This window comes from Mytilus galloprovincialis, chromosome 5, assembly GCF_965363235.1.
Source record: "Mytilus galloprovincialis chromosome 5, xbMytGall1.hap1.1, whole genome shotgun sequence".
NCBI lineage: Eukaryota > Metazoa > Mollusca > Bivalvia > Mytilida > Mytilidae > Mytilus > Mytilus galloprovincialis.
This window is the reverse complement of record NC_134842.1, coordinates 97,520,086-97,525,711: the sequence shown is the minus strand read 5'-3', so window position 1 is coordinate 97,525,711 and position 5,626 is coordinate 97,520,086. Positions and strand designations below refer to the sequence as shown.

General features: G+C 34.6%; 1 long non-coding RNA gene across 1 annotated transcript; it reads left to right on the top strand.

Moving 5' to 3' along the window:
* The first annotated feature begins 2,144 nt into the window (after nucleotides 1-2,144).
* On the top strand, nucleotides 2,145-5,205 carry LOC143076831 (uncharacterized). Its single transcript, XR_012978800.1, has 3 exons — nucleotides 2,145-2,274; nucleotides 3,929-4,038; nucleotides 4,753-5,205. It is a non-coding gene; the product is annotated as an uncharacterized LOC143076831 (long non-coding RNA).
* Nucleotides 5,206-5,626: the final 421 nt, after the last annotated feature.

Below are 5,626 nucleotides of genomic sequence, written 5' to 3'. Positions count from 1 at the left end.
TTACGTATTGTATTACAAAATGATGATTTTAAATTGGCAAACTACTTTTAAATTCAAAGTAAACCGTTTTTACTGGTCTATGACAAGTTTTTGATATTCTATTGACTTATTAAAGGATGTCTGCTTGTCATGTTTTGGAATGTTTGTCAGATTTTCGGAATCCTCTGGTGTTATCCATTTGAATACCTGAAAAAAATCCCCATGAACCCCCATTTTTCTTTTTATAAATCTTTTACATGTATAATTATAAGTCATTTGTAAAAGTCTTATAAAATTTTATTTAGTTTTTAATAGTATTTGAGAACTTTAACTGGTCAATGATAAAGATATGAAAAATCAAGAGAGAACATTTTCCCGCCAAAATTCCAATGGCTAATATCTCGAAAGCAAGCACATGGACACCTATATTTTTATTGCTATTTTGATTCCTCAATTTATTCCCTATCAATACATACTAGTTTTATGAAAAAATATTTATTTTGAAACTGAGCAGCGAACATACTTATCTAAACTACGTAATTGTCCTTACAACCAACAGTATATTGCTGGGTATTCCAAGTGCTCCACGAAACCTCTTTCTACAATATAAACATCATTTGTTTACAGCAATCAAACCCGCGCTTCAAAGTTATTGTTAAGCTGTCTATTCTAGAGCCTAGTAGATGTGGATACTAAAACAATCCAAAGTTTTTTTTAGAGTACATACAATCTTAGACTCTTTCATCTTGCTACAGTATTAAAACATTTGACTTGTCTACACTAAACACAAGTATTCCGCATTCCAAACTAAAAACAAATTGAAAGAGTTGGTATTCCTTTGATTGATTTAAAGGAATGGTTAACGTAGATACAAAAAAAGGACGAAAGATACCAGAGTATCTAGTCTTAGCGATGAATGCATACTACTTTGTAAAAAATAATTATGATTCAAACAAAAACTTCTCTGAAACTGGCATTATCAAGATCGGTATCTCCATGGGAACCATGTGCACCCCTCTTCTTGCCAACTTGTTCCTTTATACTTATGAAACTGACTTCGTACAGGAACTTTTTAGGAAGAAAGAAAAAAATAGCAATATTCTTTACCTTTTCATTCCACTGTATAGATGATGTTCTGTAACTAAATAATTCAAAATGTGTGTGTTGAACGCATATATACGCTTTCGAACTAGAGATAAAGAATACAACAGATACATTTATAAGTCTACCTCATATCTTGGTTTACATCTAGAAATTGACAATGAGGGTCGGTTGAAAACATAACTTCACGACTAAAGAGATGATTTCAGTTTCCCAATTGTGAAATTACCATTTTATGTAGCATCATTCCAGCAGCGCGCCGCCTGCATACGAATAATATATCTTCAAATTGATAAGATATTCACGCGCGGTCTTAATTGTATTTCCTATCATGATTCCCTTGATCATAGAGGATTGCTGCTCACAAACCAAGAGTTGCAAATGGTGAAGTTGAAATCATCCCTTCATAAATTTTATGGACGCCATCACGAGTTGGTTGACCGTTAAGAATATTATCCGTTTCACAGATGATATCGTATATGTTCCTTTGTCGTAACTACACTATATATCTTCCCTTTACATGAATGTGACTTACCAAAATATACTATTTACTGGGTTTGTAATAACATGAGCAACACGACTGACAGTGTTTCTTTTTTACAACAAGCGTGTCGATATCGTTTTTCGTTGCATATGTCCATATCCGATCGTTGGTAAAATTATACAATGTCATATTGATTTTTTTTTTTATTAATTCGGCTTGCCATACATAGGATACATTTTTAATGTGTTATCACGTTTATTTACACAAATATGTATTGATAAACATATACACTCTTCTTTTATCGGAGCATATGTATTGTAGGACTTGACATTAGGTTATAAATTCAACTCAGTGATTTATGAGTAGCATGAAAATGTGGTCGAGATGAATTAGTACAGGAACGACAACTCGGATTGACTAAAAGAAAAACAAATCGACTTCTATCTATATAAATTGAGTGCACTGTTTTTTTTGACAATGAGAATAATAGTATGTGACATTCTTAGCAGATTAAGAACAAGTGTAAAGCTTACGCGGTCTTACTGTACCCCACAAACGTATGTAGGATGCAAAAGCGATGAAGCACCATGTAAAAGGTTGTTCAACCAGAAGCATTTTCCCGAGGGTATCAGTGACTATGTTACCAGTGAAGTCCTGAGGTTTTCGCCCAGTATTCCTGTCGAGGAAGCTATAACCCCACCTGCAAGCTGGTAAGTATAGCTTTGTTCCGCTTTTTGTGCCCACCTACGATAGTAGAGGAGCATTATGTTTTATGGTCCGTCCGTCCGTCCGTCCGTCTGTCATTTGTCTGTCCCGTTTCAGCCTGTTAAAGTTATTGCATGGTCAAGGTAGTTTTTGATGAAGTTGAAGTCCAATCAACTTGAAACTTAGTACACATGTTCCCTATGATATGACCTTTCTAATTTTTATGCCAAATTAGATTTTGACCTTGGGATCAATTTCACGGTCCACTGAACATATAAATGAAAGTGCAAGTTTCAGGTTAGTACAGTTTTTGATAAAGGTAGTTTTTCAGGAAGTTGAAGTCCAATCAACTTGATACTTATTGCATATGTTCCTTATGATATGATCTTTCTAATTTAAATGCCAAATTAGATTTTTATCCCACTTTCACGGTCCACTGAACATAGAAAATGAATGTGAGAGTGGGGCATCCGTGTACTGTGGACACATTCTTGTTAATACTATATTTATTATTTTTGTTTAAAGGATATTATGTACCTCTTCTACTCTCGCTTCTACTATCTGTACCGTCCGCAGTCCTAAAAAAATATACACAGCAGCGAGATTGACGATGACATCCAACTTTAATACATTGCATACGTAAAAGAATTATAAAGTCAATTAAACAAAAAAACAACCTTATGCATAATAAATATTAAACAATCAAAACTCAATATAGATAAATATAGTATCAGCAGATGACAATGCAAAACTGAGGCGGATTAAGGTGGGGGGTGTCCGGGGGTCCGGGCCCCCATTTTGAGAAAAAAAATTGGTTGATTATATAGGGAATCACTGAAGCGTGACGGGAATGGCCCCCCTCATATGCAGCTTGCGGGCCCCCACTTATGAAATTTTCTAGATCCGCCACTGCAATGTACATGATCTAATTTTGTCAGAAAAAAAATGATTGTACAAGGGGGTTGAAAATAGCTTAATTTCACAGACACTAAGTCTTGTCTCAGAAAAACTTTTCCTCTATACCGTTATATTTATTATAAAAGGGTATGTATAGGAAAGGGTTTATTTCTGAGATATGTGGCTGTGCCTAATTTTCATTATTTTGGGGTTTTTTAAGTTTATTGAACCCGAAGACGGCGATCGCGCGGGTATTCCATTGTATATCGCTTAAAATCCATTTTGATATTTTTTGTAAAAGTTGAATATCAAGGCCATATTTAGGATCATTTAGTGTATATAATCAGTGAAATACATGTTAATATCTATATGAATCACCACATTTAACCTTGATATAGCCTTTATCAAACTATATGAATTGATGGGTAGTAAACATTCCATATTAATCTCTATTCTGCCCATATCATATATGTACATTATCAGGTTTATTTTGTTAGGTGTCGTGGTTAGTAAATACTATCAGGTAGTATACATTGTATACACATAGGTAGTGTAAAGTAACATGAGTATAAACATCCGTGCGAATTAAAATATGAGCCTATGGAACCGTTGATCTGTTACGATATGTTTGAAAGCGCACTATGTTTTTCTAATAAATTTGCTTCAAGCTGAACACACAACTAACACACAACTACTAGAACCTCCACCCCCTTTCCCAGATTTAAAAGTTAAATATTGCATGTTAATATTATACTTTTTCAGGTACACTAAACCGCAATTCCACACCCTAGACAAAGCATCTGTGTTCAGAAAACACTGGATCCCAGTGGGCCGAGTAGATCAATTGAAGGAACCAGGTCAATACATTGCAGGTAAGATATAATGATCAGAAGTTGATAAAAAAATAATTAAAATTAAAGAATATTTACCAAGAGTTTTTAAAAGAATTTAAAGAATTACTAGGATTCTAAAATCTTCTAGCTCGAAGTGAAAAATAAATTAAGCTGTACTTTTTTTTCGCAAATGGAAAGGTGCAATGTTATATATAAAATATGTAGTGTGGATATACTGATTGATAGATTATTGTTTGCTAATCATCCATTGGCACATATTTGAAAGAAGATTTTTGTAAATGTCCACAAATCAACATTTTTACATATTCGTTATAAAAATTACCCGCTAAGTTATGATTTAAATTAAAACTCTGTGTTCTGTTTGCAAACTGCAAAGACTATTAAATACTATTCTGTAACAATACAAATTCTGTGACAAGAAATCCACGAAAAATGGATGATACAGAGTATATCTAAAAAAACAATATATTCAGCCGCTGCAGATGTCCATACTGAATTAGGAAATAATTACCCTCCAAAAAACGTTCACAATGTATTGGTGGCGTCTCGTAGCTCAAACCTTGTGTACATGTGTGTTTTATGTGTGGCTGAAGTTTGGCTGGTAAACCGTTATACATTGTATTGTCTGTTTTTCTTTGAGGATGGTTTATCTCCCCCTTTTAACTTTCCTCCTTTTCACCTACACACTATATTACTTATATCGTGCTATATTTTGTTTTCTTTCTTTCACAGGCTTTATAACAGACGATCCTTATCTAGTGACACGTGACGAAACTGGAAAGCTACAGGCATTTTACAACATATGCCGCCATCATGCCACACTTCTTGTAGACGACAACTCCGGAACAGTTTCTAAATTCCAGTGTCCGTACCACGGCTGGACATACACACTGAGTGGACGGCTAGCGAAGGCAACAAGACTACGAGGAATCAAAAACTTTAACGCTAAAAATTTTGGTTTGATACCACTTGAGGTAACAACTTGGGGTCCATTGGTTTTCATTAAATTATCAACAGATGACACAAACTCGTCAGACGAACTTGGTGTGCAATTAAAAGAGGTTAAAACGAGGCTTGACAAAATGGGACTCGACAATCTTCGTTTTGTTGAACGACGACATTATCGCGTCAAATGCAATTGGAAAGTGTTCATTGACAACTATTTGGATGGCGGATATCATGTAGAATACGCCCATAAAGATTTGGCAGGTTTAATTGAACCAAAAGACTACAAAACTGAGGTATTTGATGGTTTTTCTATTCAGAGTTCCTCTGGTAATAAGGGAGAAAAAGAAGGACAGGATAGAATTGGGAGCGCCGTTCTATTTTCTCATGTTTATCCAAATTTATTTATAAATCGATATGGACCATGGTTAGATTTCAATTACACATATCCAATAGACTCTGAAAATTGTGAAGTAGTTTTTGACTGGTATTTAGAACAAGATGCTATGAATGAGCTCAATTCTACAGAAAAAGAAGCGAAAATTGCTGAAGACATTAGAGCTAGTGAAAAAGTCCAGGATGAAGATATAGTTTTGTGCGAGAGAGTACAGAAAGGTTTGCGTTCTACGTCATTCGAATGGGGAAGATACGCCCCAGGGGT